The sequence below is a fragment of the Leopardus geoffroyi genome, chromosome C3 (genome assembly GCF_018350155.1).
Source record: "Leopardus geoffroyi isolate Oge1 chromosome C3, O.geoffroyi_Oge1_pat1.0, whole genome shotgun sequence".
NCBI lineage: Eukaryota > Metazoa > Chordata > Mammalia > Carnivora > Felidae > Leopardus > Leopardus geoffroyi.
In genome coordinates, this window is record NC_059338.1 from 21,678,557 (window position 1) to 21,701,290 (window position 22,734).

At 38.1% G+C, this 22,734-nt stretch overlaps 1 long non-coding RNA gene across 1 annotated transcript in view; it reads left to right on the forward strand.

The window, feature by feature from the left end:
* Positions 1-14,073: 14,073 nt before the first annotated feature.
* Positions 14,074-22,734, forward strand: part of LOC123586752 — a 38,238-nt gene continuing 29,577 nt past the window's right edge. The window contains exon 1 of the long non-coding RNA XR_006706923.1: positions 14,074-14,406. This is a non-coding gene — a long non-coding RNA (uncharacterized LOC123586752). The remainder of the gene's footprint in view (positions 14,407-22,734) is intronic.

Consider the following 22,734-nt stretch of genomic DNA (forward strand, 5'->3'; position numbering starts at 1 on the left):
CGAGATCAGATTAGCATAATGCCCTCAAGGTCCAGCCATGTCACAAATGATAGGATTTCTTTTTATTTTATGGCTAAATAATACTCGTATACCACATTCTTAGTCATTCATCCATTGATGGAAATGTCAGTTGTTTCTATGTCTTGGCTATTATGAATAATGCTGCAGTGGTAATGAGAGTACAGATATCTCTTAGGGTTAGCGATTTGGTATCCTTTGGATATATACCCAGAGGTGGAATTCCTGGATCATATGGTAGTTCTATTTTTAACTTCTTGAGGAATCTCCATACTAGTGGATGCACCAATTTACCCTGTTCCCACCACAAGTACACAAGGATTCCTTTTTCTCCATACTCTTACTCACACTTTATCTCTTGTCTTTTCGATAATAAGCATCCGAACAGGTGACACTGTGGTTTGGGTTTGCATTTTCCTGATGACTAATAATGTTGAGCACCTGTTCATGTATCTGTTGACCATTTGTATGTTTTCTTTGGAAAAATGTTATTCTTCTTTTGCCTATTTTTCATTGGATTATTATTTTTTTTATACTGGGTCATATGAGTTCTTTATATTTTTTGGATATTATTGCCCCTTAACAGATTTATTTGGCTTGGATATGTTTTCTCCCATTTGGTAGGTTGCCTGTTCATTTTGTTACATGTTTCTTTTGCTGTGCAGAAGTTTTTTTGGTTTTATGTAGCCCCATTTGTTGATTTTTTTGCTTTTGTTCCTTGTGTTTTTTGGTATTATATCTAAAACAATCATTTCTAAAATCAATGTCAAAGAGCTTTTTTCCTATGTTTTCGTCTAGGTGTTTTAAGGTTTTAGGTCTTACATTTAAGTCCTTAATCCATTTTGAGTTAATTTTTGTGAGTGGTTAAAGATAGGGGTTTATTTTCATTCTTTTGCATATGGATATCCAGTTTTTCCAGTACCATTTATTGAAGAGACTATTTTTCCCTCTTGAATATTCTTAGCTTCATTATCAAATATTAGTTACTTTATAAACATGGGATTATTTCTGGTTCCTGATTCTGTTTCATTGATCTGTGTGTCTGTATTTATGCCAGTACCACTGTTTTGGTTATCATTGTTTTGTAATATAGTTGGAAATCAGGAAATGTGTTGCCCCAGCTTTGTTCTTTGTCAAGATTACTTAGGGTGTTTCAGGTTTTTTTGAAGTTCCATACAAATTTCAGTGTTTTTCTTTTTTCTACTTTTGTAAAAAAGAAATACCATTGGAATTATGATAGAGGTTGCATTGCATCTATAGATGGCTTTGGGTAGTATAGACATTTTAATAATATTAACTCTGCTGATTCATGAACATTAAACGTCTTTACATTTATTTGTATCTTCTTTAATCTTTTTCATCTATATCTTAAAGTTTTCAGTGTATAGATCTTTTACTTCCTTGGTTAAAATTATTTCTAAGTATTTCATTGTATTTGATGCTATTTTAAATGGGATGGTTTTATTTCTTTTTCAGATAGTTTATTGCTAGTGTATAGAAACACACTGATTTTTTTTTTTTTTTAATTCTGGTTAGTTAACAGATGGTGTAATATTAATTTCAGGTGTACAACATAGTGATTCAGCACTTCCATACATTACCCCTTGCTCATCACAAGTGTACTCCTTAATTCCCATCACCTATTTAACCCATCTCCTCCCCATCCCCAGCCTCCCCTCTGGTAACCATCAGTTTGTTCTCTATAGTTAAGCATCTGTTTCTTGGTTTGCCTCTTCGTCTCTTTTTCCCTTTGCTCATTTGTTTCTTAAATTCCACACAAGAGTGAAATCATATGGTATTTGTCTTTTTCTGACTGACTTATTTCACTTAGCATAATACTCTCTAGCCCCATCCACATCATTGCAAATGGCAAGATTTCATTCTTTTTTTGAGTCTGAGTAATGTCTTTTCCTACCAACATCAGTCCATAAAGTTTGGAAAAGGTGACTGCTTCCTCAAATGTGTGACACCTATGTAAGGCTAAAGGGATCATGAAGAATTAGGGAAACATGACACCACCATAGGAATATAGTAAACTTCCATTAACTGAGTACAAAGAAAAGGAGATACATGAATTGTCTGACAATCGTTCTAAAGATGCTCTGAAAGCTATAAGAGAACACACATAAACAACTCAATGATCAGGAAAACAATAGAAGAACAAGACATTCAACAAAGAGATAGAAAACATAAAGAACTAAACAAAAATTTTGAGACTGAAGAATACAATGATTGTAATGAAGAATTCAATAGAGAGCTTCAACATCAGACTGGACCAAGTGGAAGAAAGAATCTGTAAACCCAAGGACAGATCATCTGAAATTATCCAACCAGAGGAGCAAAAAGAAAAAGACAGGAAGAGACACAGGATTATTGAAACATCATTAAAAGGAACAACCTATGCATTAGAGTCCCAGAAGAAGATAGGGAAGGGGGGCAGAAAACATATTTAAAGAAATAATGGCTTAGAACTTCCCAAAACTGGTGAAATATTTGCACATCCAAATTCAAGAAGTTAATAGGTTCCCTACAAATTCAACTCAAAGAGATCTTCTCCAAGACACACTATAACAAAACTGTCAGAAACCAAAGACAGAATCTTGAAAGCAGCAAGAAGAAAGAAACTAGTCATTTACAAGGAACACCCATAAGACTGTCAATGCATTTCTCAGCAGAAACCTGACAGGCTGGGAAAAAGTGGGATGATATATTCAAAGTGCTAAAAGAAAAACACTGCCAACAAAGAATACTTTATTGGATAGTTATCCTTTAGAAATGAAAAATAGATTAAAAAAAAAAAAAGAAGTAAAAACAAGATAAAGACTTTTACAGAGAAACAAAACTGAGGGAGTTCATCAACACTAGACCTGCCTTATGCCTTACAAAAGATACTGAAAGGAATTCTTTAGTCTGAAATGAAAGGATGGTAACTAGAAACATTAAAATATGAAAATGAAAATGTAAAACGCACTGGTAAAGGTAAGTGCAAAGTCAAATTTGGAATACCCTAATACTGTGAGGTGGTGATGTGTTAATCACTTAACTGTAGTATAAAAATTAAAAGAAGTATATAATATCTTATATAAGATATCATATAATAATATATAAGATATAATATAACTATACATATTATATATTATATAATTATATATAAAATCAATTATATTATATATAGTTAATATAAATTACAATGAATATATGTTAATATAGTGAATATGAGTTAATATATTAAATATAGTTATAATGAATACACAATATAAAAAGATTTAAATTGTGACATCAAAAACAAAATGTGGGGGTGGTATAAAAGGGACAGAGTTTTTAATGCAATCATAGTTAAGATGTTATCAGCTCAAAATTGACTGTTATATCTAAAACATGTTGCATGTGAGCCTTAGGATAACTGCAAAGCAAAAACTTAGAGTAGATGGACACAAGATAAGCAGAAGGGAATCAAAGTGTATCACTACAGAAAATCATCAATTCACAAAGGAAGACAGCAAGAGAGGAAAAATGGAAAAAAACAAAAAAACCTGCAAAACCGCCAGAAAACAATGAACAATATGGCATTAGTAAGTCCTTACCTATCAATAATTACTTTAAATGTAAATAGCTCATAATAAATGTTGAACCGGAAAAAGTCATTATATTTCCCTACAATCCTTTGGAAGCTCTTGAAATCTAAGTTTTTACAAAATATGTTTACATGATAGCATCTATAAACTGAGCATGATTAGTGTAATCAATATGTTGAAAAGCTTATCTTGCAATGCTGTCAAATTGTAATTTTTGTGAATGTTAATCTTTTCATTTTCCTCCAGTTGAAATTTTCATCAGGCCTTTTACTTTTGTGCTACCTCTTACATGATAGTATTATAGTTATTTAAGTCATAAATATAGGCTTAATTCAGATATTCATTAAGCAAAACTCAAATTTGATTTAATGCCACATCCCCACGCCCGTTCTGGTTGGTTGGAAGCACTGAGTGGGGGGGTGGGGGGGGGTGGTCAGGGTTCGGCAGCTTCTCTATTTCTCCATTTCCTCCTCCCCAGTTTTCTCCCCTCCCAAAGCTGACCTGCCCCTCTACCCCCACTTCAACTCCAAGTTTAGAGTTAGGAGAAAGAAATGGTTAGACATGGGAAATTCTTATAGGAATTACTATAGGTATACAGGTATACCTATATAGGTATATATTCCTATAAGTACTCTTGGAAGTTGACTTCATACCCTTTTAGCCTGGCATAGGTTCAAAGCAGACTTTGGCTCTTGTGGGTATATTTTGTGGATTCTCAGAGGTTTCCTGCCAGGTGCCTCTCTTCTGCAGTTCAGTGGGCCTGGGAAACTCTTTTCCTGGTGGCTTCTGTATTTTGTTCTTGTTCTGAGAGAGGGTGCAAGTGAGCGAGGGGCATAGAGAGAGTTGAGAGAGAGAAGCGGGGCTCACCCGAAGCAGGACTCAAACTCTCGAACCATGATATCATGACCTGAGTCGAAGTCAGATCCTTAACGACTGAGCCACCCAGGTGCCCTCCTGGTGGCTTCTTGAAAGAACTTCCTCCAGTCCTAAGAATATAGTGTTCACTTCCAGCTTTTTGTTTTCCAAGGTCACTGTGCTTCTCCAGGAGACAACCCACACCAACTGCGTCTCCTTATGGCCCATGGAAAACATCTGCCCAGCTGTAGCTCAGGCAGCCAGCCATCTGTGTTAGCTCTCTCTGACATGAGGTAGCACAAATTCCCTAAGATCTCCAACTGCAAGAAACATTGTTCCAGTTCTCCCTGGGGTCCTGGTGAGACCCCAGTAAGAAATCCCTTCATAATGCTTGAAGTGACTAGTGTCTCCTCTACACCTCTAACCCTTGTTATCCCCTCACCCTCTCCCCCAGCTGCAACATGGTCTCCAATTCTCTCTAAAGGTGATCATCTCAAAAATAAGTCTTCTCCTCTGTGTAAGTCCTTTTATATCCTCTTACTGGATGAGTCATTTCAAAACTCCAAGAACAAGAACGTTCTCAATACTGCCTTTGTGAATTATGTTGATGATGATTAGGTTTTAGAATTTTGAATCTGTTGTATCTTGTATCTCAGTCAAAGCTTTAATTTTAACATCCTGTTACATTTCTTTATTACCTGTCTTCCTCAAATGAAAGTCATTAGGATTTCTGAAGTTACCAGTGTGGAAAATAGGAGCCTATCTGAAGTCTCCTAGGCTACAATAAGAGAGCTATATGATACAATCTCTTCTGGACTATAAATGAGAGATGAATGTTCTTTTACTGAAAAGCCCAGGAAGTATTATTAGTGGCTTATATCAGCTTACATTCTACATGGTCACACTCTTATTCTGTACCAAAACATTGGAAAATTACTTTAAATTTATTATTTAGCCTGCCACCTAGGGCAGTGGAAAAAATTTAGTCCTTTGCTTAATCATGCCACTCTTTTAGAACCATTTCTAAGAAAAGAATCTGATTTCTGGTCACTTGAGAAAACTAATCCTGCTTATTCACACAAAACAATATCAGTTTAAAAATATGGAAGTCAGCAATCAGCTTAGTGAAGTTGTCAATAATATTGGTCTTTTATGTGCAATATATTTTTTCACAAAGATGTAGTTAATCTTTTTATTTAAAAAAAATTTTTTTTAACGTTTATTTATTTTTTGAGACAGAGAGAGAGACAGAGCATGAACGGGGGAGGATCAGAGAGAGAGGGAGACACAGAATCGGAAGCAGGCTCCAGGCTCTGAGCCATCAGCCCAGAGCCCGACGTGGGGCTCGAACTCACGGACAACGAGATCGCGAGATCGTGACCTGAGCTGAAGTCGGACGCTTAACCAACTGAGCCACCCAGGCGCCCCAATCTTTTTATTTTTTAAATGTTTACTCATTTGAGAGAAAGAGAGCACCTGTGAGCAGGGGAGGGAGGGGGAGAGAGAGAGAGAGAGAGAAAGAGAAAGAATTCCATTCAGACTATTTTGATCAGTCCCTTAAAGAAATTGAAGGCCTTGAACCTAAAATTAAACTTAAAAGAGTCATAAATCCCACTTCAATTTATTACTGTACTTTTCCAGTTATTTTATTTATATATTCATCTTAAAAGGTTTTTCACGGCCTCAGAATTGATGACACTTTTAGCTCCCTTATTCTCAACAACTACTATTTTAGAGGAAGAATAGCTTTAGAATATAACAAACCACAGAAAAACTTAATGGTTAAAACAATAAACATGGGGCACCTAGGTGGCTCAGTTGGTTAGGTATCTGACTTTGGATTAGGTCATGATCTCACGGTTCATGGGTTTGAGCCTTGTATCGGGCTCTGTGCTGAAAGATCAGAGCCTGAAGCCTGCTTCAGATTTTGTGTCTCCTCTCTCTGCCCCTTCCCTGCTCATGCTCTGTCTTTCTCTGCCTCTAAAAAAAAAATAAATAAATGTTAAAAAAAAAAACAATAAACATTTATTATTTTTCATGATTCTCTGAGTTGGCTGGGCAGTTCTTCTGGTCTGGGCTGGCTTGGCCAGAGCTGAATAGTCTATGAAGGCATCACTCTCATGACTGGCAATAGTTTTGATTAGTTAATCTTGGTTAAAAGCATCTGTATGACCTTCTTTAGTTGAAAGCTTGGTCTGGATGGAGCTCAGCTGAGACAACTTCTCTCTGTTCTATGCAGTGTCTCATCATCCCACAGGCTATCAGAGGCTTCTTCACAGGTGGTCTCAGGGTTCTAAAAAACAAAACAAACCAAAACAAAAAACAAAGTGAGAGAGCCCTAATGAACAAGCACTTTTCGCACATCTGCTTACATCATGTATGTTGATGTCTCATTGGCTAAAACAAATTATACAACCAAACATAGATTCAAAGTATAAAGATATAGACCATATTTTTTTAACAAGAGGAGCTGTGAAGTCATACTGCTATGGGTATGTATATGTGAACAAAAGCATTTGTAGTCATCTTTATAATCTAACACAGATGTCATAGCTTTTTTTTTTCTCTTAGTTTTATCAAGAGGCTATCATTTAACAAACTAAAACAACAAAAGCAACCTCTTGGTAAAACAAATATACTCAACCTTAGAATTTGTGTTTTGTTATTTTTTGCCTTCTAAATAAAGTCATATAATCCCTTTACGTATTCTGTGCTTTCCTTTATATCCACTCTTATTCAGCATATCTCCCCTTTATAGGGTTAGGAGCCCACAATCCATTATAATTATAATAACTACAGTGCAGCTGTTTATTTTTTTCCCCTCCAAATACTATAGGGTGACAAGAATAAAATTTTGATTTACAGTTGAGTTAGAAAATGAAAGAAAAATTGTAATAGTTGGTAAATTTAAAAACTGTTTTTAAACAGTGTATGCTGAATCTACCCAATTAACAAATATTAGTTCAATTGAGAACAAATATTTATGAAGATTCTCTGTATGCCAGACACTTCTAGATGCTGAGAATACAGTGAGCAAGACAGACAACACCCTGTTTTCACTAAACTTACCTCTGGGAGGAAGGCAAATAATAAGCAACTAAACAAATAAGTGAATGAAATAATTTTGTATTTTTATTAGTTTTATAAGATAAATCATTAAAACTAATGATGGAGAAAATATGAGTATCACTACTACGAACATATAATAGGCTAATTAAATTTACTAGTTGAGTAGCTGATTCTATATGTTGATGTGTGCAAAAGCCCAGTTTTGAATTTAAACAAGTAAAATAAAATCCAACAAACAGAGGCTCACGGTTCTGAAAATAATAGTTTCTTATTCCTCTATTAGGAGATCTAAGAAAGAAAATATTACAATATCATATATCGTAAGCATATCTATGTTGAAAACTTCAAGAAAGCTTGCATTAGTGTTCTTTGGTGGTAAGCAACCAAAATAAATTTTAATTAACTTAAGGGAAAGGCCTGGAGGGGCATGGTAGAGTTCCCAGGATTGAGGGGATGGGTAAAGAACTAGAAGGAAAACAGAGAAGAAGCACAAGAGTTTGAGTGGCTTTGGGTTGGTATACATAACAGATTGCATTTAATGACTGGGATTCTTCATCTCCTCTTGTAGGTACACTCTTTGTCATGTAACTTTGCAATTTTCTTCCACTGTGGATGGGATTTTCTGCCATACTCCTTAAGTGGGACTTGTTTCAGTCAACAGGGTGTAGTAAATGGACATAGCAGAAGTTTGAAAAAGTGTTTGCACAATAATGTTTGTTTGCTCTTACTGCTCTGTCATGACCACGAAAACATGCCAGGTTAGCCTACTGGGAATGAGAGGCAAATAGCCCAATATCTCATCCTCATTTTTAGCAGTCAGCTCCCTGCCAGACATGTGGACAAGCTCATCCATGACAAGAAGAACTACTCACTTTCTGAACTGCAGATTTATGAGCCAAATAATGCTCATTCTTTCAAGGAACTGGGACTTAGAGTTGATTAAATAATACTACTATTATGGCAAAACATAACTGATACAATGTAGATCTCAGAAGAGTAGCTGATGGATGCCTATTTTAGGGACAGCTATTTTCAGTTATTTTGTCCTCCTGCTCACCATTCCAATTCTGTAAATAAACACATAAATTGACCCAACTTGGGTCATGTGTGCCCACATTGGCTAGAAGAGAGCAGGTCACCTTGTCATTTCCACCAGTCCTTATCCAATGGAGGATGTGCTAAATCTCCTACAAAAGGTAGAATGAATATTGATTAGACAAAAATACTTACAAGGGCCCTTACTGAATAACACCGAGTATTTGTTTAAAAAGTGTTTTGGGGCGCCTGGGTGGCTCAGTAGGTTAAGCGTCCGACTTCGGCTCAGGTCACGATCTCGCGGTCCGTGAGTTGGAGCCCCGCGTCGGGCTCTGGGCTGGTGGCTCAGAGCCTGGAGCCTGCTTCCGATTCTGTGTCTCCCTCTCTTTCTGCCCCTCCCCCATTCATGCTCTGTCTCTCTCTGTCTCAAAAATAAATAAAGGTTAAAAAAATTAAAAAAAAAGTGTTTTATGATATTGACAAATATTTAAATGTTAAGGTGTTTATTTATTGTTTTCACAAAGATTTTGTGAGATTTATTTATTTATTTATTTATTTTATTTATTTATTTAAATATAATGTATTGTCAAATTGGTTTCCATACAACGGCCAGTGCTCATCCCAACAGGTGCCCTCCTCAATGCCCATCACCCACTTTCCCTCTCGCCCACCCGCCATCAACCCTCAGGTTGTTCTCGGTATTTAAGAGTCTCTTATGGTTTGCCTCCCTCCCTCTCTGTAACTGTTTTGTTTTGTTTTTTTAATGTTAGGGTGTTTAAAAAGAAAAAAAGATTATTTAAGAGCCAGCTTGATTAGGAATTCATATATTCATTCACCAAGTACTTACTGACTTGCTACCATGAATAAGGCACTGTGCAAGGGTTAGAGATACAGAAAAAGCAAGTGTGTGTGTGTGTGTGTGTGTGTGTGTGTGTGTGTGTGTGTGTCTGTGTTTCTTAGATCATCACCATGTGGAAAGACAGGCAATGAATCCCATGATTATATTGCAGTAGAGTGCTTGAGTTCAAATATGTATGGGGTGAGTGAGAGAAGGGGGTAGGTGGGTCCTACCTCAGTGTAGGGGTCTCAAAGAGGAATACAAGAGAAAATAATGCTTTAATTCATCTTGAAGGTGGATGAGAAGATTGTTCCAGACAGTTCATGTGCAAAGGAAAGAAGGAATGAGAGAAAATGGTGAATTGAGGGAATTACTTGTATGTGATATAACCAGGGTGGTTTAAACGGATTGAGAATGAAAGACAGACAATGGCCAGATGGTACAAGACAATGCTTGAAGTGTGAAGGAATTTAGACTTTGTCCAAAGGTGATAGAAAACTATTGAGGAATTTTAAATAAAAGAGTTGTGTGCTCATTTAAAAAAAATTATGATAAAAACCACATAACATAAAATTTACCATCTTAGCCATTTTTGAAGTATACATTTCAGTAGTATTAAGTATATTCATATTGCTGTGAAACAGATCTCTAGCTCCCCTAAAGTGTTTTCCTGTCAGCTTTGGCTACAAGAAAGAGAAATCAAAGTTATAAAGATAAGAGATCCTTGTCAGAGGTCTTATTTAATGAAAACTTCCCTTGTGCCAAATTATTTGAAGGGTGTTTGTTTAGAATCAGTTCTTCAGAGAGAAATATTTTCTTTGTGTGCTTCATTATTTGTAACTTAGTTCACAGTACCTTGAGTAATTCTCTAACAGCATCAAGATGAACAAACATACAAATAGTATGCTCTACTGAAGCATAGTTTAAAAAATTAATTCAGCAAGTATTATATATTTATCTGATTGCTTTGATTGTTTAGCATGCACTTGGCATTGTGCTGTTTTAGAGGCTTCAAAAAAATTCTTTAATATTCATTCTAATGAAAAGCTTAAGACTTTTGGGAAATGTAAAAAAAATCACAAGATACATTAGATAATAGTACCACTGAGAATTACTAGATTAGATGTTAATGTAGAGCTACTACTCTGATAAGGTTGTGCTTGAAAATCATTCTGAGTATATTTATCTAATGGTGTGTCACAAAGGGTCTTGAAACTTGATGACTTAACACAACAAAAATTATTATCTCATGCAGTCCAAGGTCAGAAATCCTAGAGGGGGTTAGCTAGGTGGCTCTGGCTCAGCATTTCTCTTGAGGTTCCAAACTGCCAGTGAGGGCTGCAGACATCTCAAGGCTTAACTGGGCTGGAGATTCTAGCCAAGCTGACTCATATCAGGATCAGCCAGTCTCCATTCTTTTATGGCTGTTGGGGGAGGCTTTAGTTCCTCACCATGTAAACCTCCCCAGAGGGCTGTTCACAACATGGCAGCTTGCTTCCCTCAGAGTCAGCCATCTAAGAGGGAAACAGAATGAACGCCCAAGGTGGAAGTCACAGTCTTTCTGTAACCTAACTCGAGAGTGACATATCAGACTAATTCTGGTAAAATGTGTCCAGGACTACACAAGAGGGTGGGTATCAGGAGGCAAGGTTTATTGGGAGCCATTATGGAGGCTGTGGACTACACAGGCAGGTAGATCAGCTGTGCAGAGGAAGAACGGCTAGTCATCTGAGGCAGCTGATGGGCTGTCCTGTATAGCTAATGAAAGGCCTCCAAGATCTTGCCTGCTGGCAGCTGGCCTGTTTATAATGGTCTGCTTGGGGCCCACACGGCTGGCTGACTGAGATAGCCTTCATTTCAAGAATCTTGAGGAGATGTGGGCAGCTTACAGTGGCAAGAAGTCAGAAATATAAGATTTGAACCATCCCTTTGATCTTACCTCTGTCTAGCTACCTACATAGCCTTTAATAAGCGTATTTCATCCCAGCATATGTAGTGAACCCTGGAGATGCAGTGGTGAACAAATAGAAATGATTTTGACCCGTATAAAACTTTCTTTTTTTTAACGTTTATTCATTTTTAAGAGACAGAGATAGTGCACAAGCAGGGGAGGGGCAGAGAGAGAGGGAGACAGAGAATCTGAAGCAGGCTCCAGGCTCTGAGCTGTCAGCACAGAGCCCGATGTGGGGCTCGAACTCACAAACTGCGAGGTCATGACCTGAGCCGAAGTCGGTGCTCAACTGACTGAGCCACCCAGGCACCCCGACCGTTATAAAATTTTCAGTATGATAGATGAGATATGTATTAACTAATTTCACAGGTAATCACTTAATTACAATTAGTAATGGCAGCAGTTTTTTTCAATAAATGAAGTTTATTGTCATATTTGTTTTAAAGTCCATAGAAAGTGTCAGGGCCTCTTCTAGGCATGGACACAAAGTCAGCTTCGAACTCATCTTTAGAAGCCTAAGAGTTATGCAACCATAAAATGAATGAGCAACTGTTATCTTGGGTTTAGAATAAGGTCTTTTTTTTTTGTTGTTGTTGTTTTTAATTTTGGTAGAGGAGGTAGGTTGCTTGCAAACTGCTGCTTTTGTTGATGTGGTGAGTTCAGAGAAGCCAGCCAGAGTTCTGAGAACAGAACACACGTCATCTCCTATGACCTGATCCTTAGGTTCTCACTATAACTTCAGCATGTTGAACAATAGTGTTTCTGGGAAGACTTACAATTACAGAAATTTGTTTCTTTTTAGGTATACATAATCTCTGCTGCCGCCATTAGACACATTCAAAAATAAATTAATAATCCATTAAAGGTATCGATGCTTGGGCAATTAGTTTATTTAATATTTGATGTGCCTCATATCCTCTAGTTTATTTATATTAAAAAAAACAGTTGAAATTTTCATCTTCTTTTAGTGCATTAAGCTTTCATCAAGCCTTTTAGGTTAATTGGTCACAGTTTTTGCTTTGTTTCTGTGGTTGTTGTCATGATGGTATCTTAAGTTGTCTTTTGATAGAGACACACTTTTTCCTACAATAAATATATAGGAATATTTTTACATGTTGAAATAAATAGGTTTTCCCCATTTTTCTTGAAACACAAAAATGCTTGGTCTGCCTTCCATTCCCCCACACGTGAAGCAAATATATGTAAGAAATAGTTCATTTCCCTCTGCTCTTGAACAGAAAAAGTAGCACATCCACACTGATAAATGCAAACTGATATTTGGCCTCGAGTTAAGGCGGCAACATGGAATAGCAGAGACTGTGGCAAACTGGTGAGTGGACACCGTGTTAAAGGACACAGCTGCTGCTCAGGTTTAGCCCATGTTGCCCTTTGGGAATGTGGGCCCATTGTTGGAAAAGCTTCCAAATTTTCAAGAGACACTGTCACTCCAAATTTTTGTGTGAAATCGCCTGGCATTTATTTATTTATTTTTAATTTTTTTTAATGTTTATTTATTTTTGAGACACAGAGTGCGAGTGGGGGAGGGGCAGAGAGAGAGGGAGACACAGAATCTGAAACAGGCTCCAGGCTCCGAGCTGTCAGCATAGAGCCCGATGCGGGGCTCGAACCCACAAACCGCGAGATCATGACTTGAGCCGAAGTCGGACGCTTAACCGACTGAGCCACCCAGGCGCCCTCGCCTGGCATTTAAAGGTCAATATTATCAGGGGCGCCTGGGTGGCTCAGTCAGTTAATCCTCCGACTTTGGCTCAGGTCATGATCTCACAGTTTGTGGGTTTGAACCCTGTGTTGGGCTCTGTGCTGACAGCTCAGAGCCTGGAGCCTGCTTCAGATTCTGTGTCTCCCTTTCTCTCTGCCCCTCCTCTGCTTGCACTCTGTCTCTCTGTCTCTCAATAATAAATACATGTTAAAAAAAAAAAAAGATTTAAAGGTTGGTCTTATCGGATATGTCACTTGCAAATATCTTCTCTCATTCCATAGGTTGCCTCTTAGTTTTGTTGATTGTTTCCTTCACTCTGCAGAAGCATTTTATTTTGATGAAGTCCCAATAGTTCATTTTTGCTTTTGTTTCCCTGGCCTCAGGAGACGTATCTAGAAAGAAGTTGCTGTGGCCGAGGTCAAAGATGTTACTGCCTGTGTTCTCCTCTAAGATTTTGATCGTTTCCTGTCTCATATTTAGGTCTTTCATCTATTTTGAATTTAGTTTTGTGTACGGTGTAAGAAAGTGGTCCAGTTTCATTCTTTTACACGTTGTTGTTCAGGTTTCCCAAAACCATCTGTTGAAGACTGTTTTTTCCCATTAGCTAGTCTTTCCTGCTTTGTCAAAGATTAATTGACCATATAGTTGTGGGTTTATTTCTGGGTTTTCTATTCTGTTACTATTGATCTATGTGTCTGTTGTTGTGCCAGTATCATACTGTTTTGATTACTACAGTTTTGTAATATAACTTGAAGTCCAGAATGGTGATGCCCCCAGCTTTGCTTCTTTTTCAAGACTGCTTTGACTATTCAAGGTCTTTTGTGGTTCCATACACATTTGAGAATTGTTTGTTTTAGTTCTATGAAAAATGCCATTGGTATTAAAATCAAAACTTAAAAAAAGAGTGCCTTCTCTAATAAAAAGTAAACGAATAAAGGTCAGTCTTAGACAAACAATGAAACACCGTTTAGGCCAAGCAAAATTCATCGGAGGCTGAGTTTAAGTTGGGAGCTGCCACATGCTGGGGCTTAATGGTATGTGGAACAGACACCCAGGGTTCCAGCACCGTGTGCTGTGTGGGAGAATGAGAGCCACGCTGGCCAAGCAGAACCACACCTGGGGCACTTCCACAGTCAGCCAGACACCACAGAAGCACAGGCAGGCAGTCGACCTTGTGGGCCCAGCCCTCTGTTGAGGGAGAAGTGACACTGTGGCGGGCCACTCGGACTCCACTGTGCTCTGCACTTGGAAGCAAATGCCTTTGGACTGGCTGGATTCCTGTGTGCCTGGATCATGCAGGGAAACCTCAAGAAGGAGATGGCAGGCTTCCTTTTTTATGATGCTGGTGGGTTCTGGACAGTTCAGTGGAGGGACCGAGAGAGGCCTATGTTTAGATCTGATATTGGTGAAGCAGGCCACAAATGTTACCAGTGCTGAGGAGTGGGGAGAAGGCGTAACAGAAGGAGGTGACCTAGTCTAGGGGTCAGGAAAGCCTCCCCAAGAAAATCTGAACAGTGAGTGGTAGTTAGCCAGGCAAAGGGCAGCAAAAGAGATGTCCAGGTAGAGGAACTAGCCTATGAGCTGGCCCTGAGGTGGGAAGGATCATTGTGCTTTTGAGGAAATTGAAAATATGCAGAAAAGGACAGCGATTCTTCTGAAGCTGGAGCCACACTGTAAAGGTAAAATGGTAATGTTATGGGGCACCTGGGTGGCTCAGTCGGTGAAGTCTGACTTTGGCTTAGGTCTTAATCTCCTGGTTTGTGGGTTCGAGCCCTGCGTCGGGCTCTGTGCTGACAGCTCAAAGCCTGGAGCCTGCTTCTGATTCTATCTCCCTCTCTCTCTGCCCCTTCCCCACTTGCGCTCTGTCGCTGTCTCTCTCAAAAATAAAAAAAAACAAAACATTAACAAAATTTTTTTTAAGTTATAATGTTGTAGGTGTTGTAATAGTTTTGACCTTTAGTCCCGAGACTGATGTCAAATAGGAGGATGGCATGATCAGATCAGTGGGTTTTTTAAAGTAGACTTTTTGTTGAAGTATAACATGTAAAGAAAAGAGTGCAAATCATAAGCATGCGGTGTAATGAAATTTTACAAAGTAAACACTGTCATGAATGAAACTAGTACCCAGATCGAGAAACAGAAGTAGTAGTACCTAGAATTCCTTCTTCCAGTTGTTACCTACCCCAATGCTACTCCCAACATCAAAAATGGGTTTTGCCTAAACATCCTAGATGGTTTCTTTCCCCAAAGAAGACATACAGATGGCCAAAAGGTACATGAAAATGTGCTCAACATCACTCATCATCAAGGAAATACAATTCTCAACCACAATGAAATGTCACCTCATACCTGTTAGAATGGCTTTTATCAAAAAGGTAAGGTATCACAAGTGTTGGCGAGGATGTGGATTAAAGGAAACCCTGTGTACTGCTTGTGGGAATGTAAACTGGTTTAGTCACCGTGGAAAACAGTATGGCGGTTCCTCGTAAAATTAAAAATAGAACTACCATGTGATCCAGAAATTTCACTCCTAGTTATATACCCAAAGGAAATGAAAATAGGATATTGAAGAATTACATGCACTTCCATGTTTATTGCAGCATTATTCAGAATAACCAAAATATGGAAACAACCCAAGTGTCTGTCCACAGATGAATGGATAGAGAAAATGTGATATATATAGAAATCTTGCCATTTGTGACAACATAGATGGATCTTGAGGGTGTTATGCTAAGTGAAATAAGTTGGAGTAAGATGAATGCTGTATGACCTAACTTATATGTGAAATTAAAAAGAAAAAAAGTCAAACTTATAGAAACAGAGAGTAGAATGGTGGTTACCAGGGGCTTAGGGGTGAGAGATGGGGAGATGCTGGTCAAAGAGTATAAGCCTTTAATTCTAAGATGAGTAAGTTCTGGGGACCTAATGCACAGCCCTGTGACTATAGTTAGCAATACTGTATTACATACTTGAATTTGCTAAGTATTCTCACCACAGGGGCACCTGGGTGGCTCAGTCAGTTAAGCATCCAACTTCAGCTCAGGTTATGATCTTGCAGTTCGTGAGTTTGAGTCCCGTGTCAGGCTTTGTGCTGACAGCTCAGAGCCTGGAGCTTGTTTCGGATTCTGTGTCTCCCTTTCTCTCTGCCCCTCCCCTGCTCATGGTCTCTCTTGAAAAAATAAATAAACATTAAAGAAATTTTTTAAAACCAACATTCTCACCATATACACATACATGCATGCACACACGCATACGCTTACACATACACAATAACTCTGAGGTAATAGATGTGTTAATTGACTTCGTCATGATAATCATTTCACAAAGTATATATGAAATTGTTTTATTGTACACTTTAAATCTATACAATTTTATCTGTCGGTTATGCCTCAATAAAGCTGGAGGAAAAGAACAAAGTGGCTTTGCCTAATTTTGAGCTTTACATATGTGGAATTATAAATATGCACTTCTTTGTGTCGATTTACTTCAGTCAATATCATGTCTCTGAGATCCATCCATACTGCTGTGTCTACATGTAGCTCGTTCTACTTTCTATGCTCTGTAGAATTCCAGTATACTCTTTCTACTGATACGGACTTTTGGGTTGTATATGGTTTGATACTATTACAAATAATGATGCAAGGAATGATCTTGTACCTGTCTTTTGGTGAACATAGCATATGGATGGATTTCTGCTGATTGATGTTTTAAAGAGAACATTGTGCTTCTGTGGTAGCATGAAATCGAGGGAAGGCAAGAGTAGATGTGGAGAGAAATGGAGAATGTCTTGCAGGGGTCCAAGTGCCGAGGTGGGGGTAGCTTGGACAAAGGTGTTGGCAGTGAAGATGACAGATTGATGGATCCTGGAGCTTGTCACAACTTAGTTACTGATCACATATAAAGGATGAAATAAGGGCAAATGTCAGTAGTACCTTCAATGCTTCTGAGTTGTTTAATGTGGAAATTGATATTTGATTCATCATTAAGGCATTCTGGTTTTACTGACTTGGAAGCCATTTGTAGAAGTGTGTGAGTTATCATTGCCTGAGTTCAAAACTTTGATTTAAAAAAGCAATGATTTTAGAAAGTCATCTAAAACAAAGTATAATGATTTGCATGCAATTTTTACAAAAAAAAAAAAACAAAAAAAAACAAACAAACCCTGATTACTGTAGTCTTAAGCTTGCAGAATACATACTTATATATTATTCTTAAAGTGGTTTTAAATGTACTCGTTTGCAATATTCCAATTAAAAAAATGTTCACCTTTAAAAAGATGGAGATGGGTAGGGAGTAGATTTCCATTCCTAAGAGAATTACTGCACTTTTCACGTCTGTCATGGCTTGATAGAGATTGAATTATATCACTTGATGGCTGGATATTGTGTAAAATGAACCGTTCTCAATTCCATTTCTTATAGGCCAACACCTTCACATCCCTCAATTGCTGTTTCAATAGCTACTTTATTGGTAGTCTTAGCATAGGGGCTAAAGCAGACTGAGCAGAACCCCAACCATTGATTTATTTGGATACAGGCTAAGAAGTTTAAGTAGACAATGGTGTGGGAACTTCCAGCACCTCAACTGTTGAAACGAGGATTTTGTTTTACAGCATCAAACTACATGTGGTGCCTCACTGAAAGTCAGGTTAATAAGAAATGATATGTGTTGCAAAGACTCCTGGAGTCTCATTTAATGATTAATTTGTTTCTCTTTCCTTTCCCTTTTTAAATTACAGGACATTGCATGTGGAAAAGCAAAATAGTTCAATATAAGGACAACTGTAACCTTTGCTTTAGGTATCAATGATTTTATTCCTTTATTATAGTACTGTCTTTGGACAAATTCTAGTTTTCCTCATCTATAAGTTCTGCAGATGGTTGTGGCTTAATTTCATGGCATGTGCTGAATTTATTCTTTTTCATTAGTGTGTTTTTAATCTGTGACATGTCACTTCTGGCCTTTGCTCTGCCCCTGAGATCCTTCTGTTCTATTCCCTGTGTTTCTTTTCACTGACGGGACTCACTGGGCAAAGCACTGGGTGCCAAGGAAGATATGAGTCATAGAGAACCTGATTTTTGCCCTCATGTTCTCCAGGGTTAAATATTGTTCACATAGAAAGTCGGAGTAGTGTTGTTTTTTTTTTTTTTAACTTTTATTGTCTTCATTTACACAAGGCCTGATCAAATGTGCACTATGCTGTTTTCATGGGTGTGGCCCACGGTTCACTCCACTGCAAGGCATGAGTCACAAACCTGAGCAATAATTTTGCTTTTTTTTTTTTTTTTCCATCTAAGCTTTTGACAGGTCTCAAAGACTCTGTAAGCCTTGGTTTCCCCATCTGTAAAATTAGAATAGTAATACCTGTTCTAGTGACCAGATGAAGTTGTTGTGAGGGACAAATGAGACACCAAGAAATACTTGAAAAATTGAGATGTGCTATATGAATGTACCATGAAATTAATATTTTATAATGATCAGTTGTACTTGTTAAATTGTTGTTTTGACTGCTTGCAACGGAGACTCAAATTAACAGCACCTTGAAAAAGATGGAATTTTATGTGTCTCTCATGAAATGATGTGATATACACAGTCATCAGGGGCTCAATCTTTTTTTATCTTGTTGTTCCACCATCTGTAGATTTTTGTTCTCATTTGCAAGGTCCAAGGTGGTTCATCACTTTGTCTAAATTCCAGCTAGCAGTGGGAATGAAGCAAAAGGAATGGAAGAAGGTATCTTTTCTCTTTAAAAGCCACATACCACTTCCTTTCATATACTATTCACAATGCAAAGGGGGCCACCCTCAGCTGCATGGGAGGCTGAGAACTTAACCTGCCTAGCTGAAAATTATAGGCACTATCACCAGAAAAGAAGATGGAGCAAAAAGATATTGGGATACGTCTCTAAATTTCTGCCACATGAATTGAGAAGAAGAATAATGGAGTGAACTTTAAAAGGTGTATTGTAGAACAACCCTGTCAAATACATAATTTCTAAATCTCTAGTAGCCACATTACAAAGTAAAGTTAATTTTCATAATATGCAATATTCTGTATATTTTCCACTCCACATCCCACCAGAAGTAGTTCTTAGTCAGAATAAGAATTTGAGAACAGTAGATATAAGGATACAAGTGGTTTCACAGAATCATGAGGGAGCTCTGTATTCACACACAAGATCAGGTAAGTCAGGCATAGGTTATTTGGGAAAGAGACATATGGAGATGTGTTTTCAAATGTAGATCCAAAGAGGAGACAGGATGGCTGTGTGGTCCTTATTTAAAGCTTCAGAGCATTGGTCCAGTCATTGAGTATTGCTCATCCAAAGAGTAGATAAAAGTCCATGTTGGCAGGTGCTTGGTTTCATAGCATCCAGCTGGGGAGTGGTTGGTTTTTTTAATTGTTATTATTTTTAATATTTATTTATTTACTTACTTACTTATTAAATTTACATCCAAGTTAGTTAGCTTATAGTGCAATAATGATTTCAGGAGTAGAATCCAGTGATTCATCCCCTACATATAACACCCAGTGCTCATCTCAACAAGTGTCCTCCTTAATACCCCTTGCCCATTTAGCCCATCCCCCAACCCACAACCCCTCCAACAACCCTCAGTTTGTTCTCTATATTTAAGAGTCTCTTATGTTTTGTCCCCCTCCCTGTTTTTATATTATTTTTGCTTCCCTTCCCTTGTTCATCTGGTTTGTATCTTAAATTCCACATATGAAAGAAGTTGAAATGATATTTGCCTTTCTCTGAGTAATTTTGCTTAACATAATGCACTCTAGTTCCATCTACGTCGTTGCAAATGGCAAGATTTCATTCTTTTTTTTTTTTTTTCAACGTTTATTTATTTTTGGGACAGAGAGAGACAGAGCATGAACGGGGGAGGGGCAGAGAGAGAGGGAGACACAGAATCGGAAACAGGCTCCAGGCTCTGAGCCATCAGCCCAGAGCCCGACGCGGGGCTCGAACTCACGGACCGCGAGATCGTGACCTGGCTGAAGTCGGACGCTTAACCGACTGCGCCACCCAGGCGCCCCAAGATTTCATTCTTTTTGAGGGCAGAGTAATACTCCATTGTATGTATATATGCCACATCTTCATCTATTCATCTGTCGATAGACTTTGGGCTCTTTACATACTTTGGCTATTGTTTATAGTGCTGCTGTAAGCATTGGGGTGCATGTGCCCCTTTGAAACAGCACACCTGTATCCTTTGGATAAATACAAAGGTGCAATTGGTGCAATAGGGTAGTTTTATTTTTAATTTTTTGATGAATCTCCATACTGTTTTCCAGAGTGGCTGTACCAGTTTGCATTCCCACCAGCAGTGTAAAAGAGTTCCTCTCTCTCTGCATCCTTGCCACATTTGTCGTTGCCTGGGTTGTTCATTTTAGCCATTCTAACAGGTGTGAGGTGGTATCTCATTGTGGTTTTGGTCTGTATTTCCCTGATGATGAGTGAGGTTGAGCATTTTTTCATGTGCCTGTTAACCATCTGGATATTTTCTTTGGAAAAGTTTGTATTCATACCCTTTGCCCATTTCCTCACTGGATTATTTGTTTTTTTGGGTGTTGAGTTTAATAAGTTCTTTATAGATTTTGGATACTAGCCCTTTATCTGATATGTCGTTTACAAATATCTCCTCCTATTCTGTCAGTTGCCTTTTAGTTTGTTGATTGTTTCCTTCACCGTGCAGAAACATGTTATCTTGATGAGGTCCCAATAGTTCATTTTTGTTTTGTTTCCCTTGCCTCTGGAGACATGTTGAGTAAGAAGTTGCTGCGGCCAAGGTCAAAGGGGTTTTTGCCTGCTTTCTCCTCTAGGATTTTGATGGCTTTTAGTCTTATGTTTAGGTCTTCCATCCATTTTGAGTTTATTTTTGTGTATGGTGTGAGAAAGTGGTCCAGGTTCATTCTTCTGCATGTCGCTGTCCAGTTTTCCCAACACCATTTGCTGAAGAGACTGTCTTTATTCCATTGGATATTCTTTCCTGCTTTGTCAAAGATTAGTTGGCCATGCATTTATGGGTCCATTTCTAGGTTTTCTATTTGGTTCCATTGATCTAAGTGTCTGTTTTTGTGCCAGTACCATACTATCTTGATGATTACAGCATTGTAATACAGCTTAAAGTCTGGAATTGTGATGCCTCCAGTTTGGCTTTATTTTTCAGGATTGCTTTGGCTATTTGGGGTCTTTTCTGGTTCCATACAGATTTTAGGATTGTTTGTTCCAGCTCTGTAAAGAATGCTGGTGTTATTTTGATAGGGATTGCATTGAATATGTAGATTGCCTTGAGTAGTATCGACATTTTAACAATATTTGTTTCAAGAGTGGTGGTTCTAAGAGAAAGTCCAGCTGCTAGGAGTGCTGGGCTACTTTCACTCCAGATTTACCTAGAAGGGGACAAAGAAGGGGTGACTGGGTGGCTCATTTGGTTGAGCATCTAAATTGATTTCGGCTCAGGTCATGGTCCCAAGATTGTGGGATCAAGCCTTGCGTCATGCTCTGCACTGAGTGTGGAGCCTGCTTAAGATTCCCAGTCTCTCTCCTCTCTTTCTCCCTCTGCCCCTCTCCCCTGCTTGCACATGCTCTCTTTCTCTCTCTCTTTAAAAAAAGAAGGGAACAAAGCAGAAGCCCTGTTACTAAGTCTCATAATTCAGGGTGGGGACCTAGGAACCAAGGCCAGAACTTAACCAGACACAAGAAAGTTCCAATTGCCAGATGATATTTCCAAGCTTAGGGACAGTAATAGTACCATGGTTTGTTGTGGGGCAGAAATCTGTTGATATGGATTAAGGAGCTTCATTTGGTCGAGTTTGAGGGCATACCAGGACAAAAATCTATCATTCTTACATGAAATCAATGTAAGTAATAAGAACCGAGTAGTAATATTAGAGAACAAATAGCACTAACACATTGTTAAAATCTAAAGAACAGTGTCCTAATAAGGTTCTCCTACCCCAAACTGCCAAAATAAACACTAGGATCTGGGCTCCTCAAGGTGCAATGTGCAATTAGGTGGAGGTCCTGGGTTCTTGTTAAGGATTTGATTGAGATAAATAGGCCTGATATACATAAAACATGATCTAGAGTAGTGGTTCTTAACTCTGGCTATGCATTAGAATCACCTAGGGGAGCTTTTAAATTTCCTGATGTACCAGCCTTATCACAGACTAATTAATACCAAAATCTCTGGGGAGTTGGTCCAAGCAGCAGTTGGTTTTTAAGCTCCCAGGTGATTCAAGATATACAACCAAGGTTGTATACCATTCTTCTAGAAGAATTTACCAATTAAGACATGGAGTATCGGGAGCAATGGCCAAATGGAATTAGATCTAGAATGGGGAATAAGGTGGTAGATGATTAAGAATTTGTTATACCACTAAAAGTGAATAGTTCAGATTAAGGGAAGGGGATATTACATCATTAGAAAGTCAGTTTATAGCCAAAAATAGGTAGATGCCATGCTTCCCTATTATTCTGGCTTCTTGGAATTTCTTAATGAAATTTCTAGATGCCTTCTCTGTAATATTTGTTTGCTTTAATGTTTGCCAATAAGACCAACTGTGTTTGTTATATCATTGAGGGAAAGGCATTTTTCTTTCTTTCTTTCTTTCTTTCTTTCTTTCTTTCCTTCTCTCTTTTTTTAATTTTATTTTTTATTTT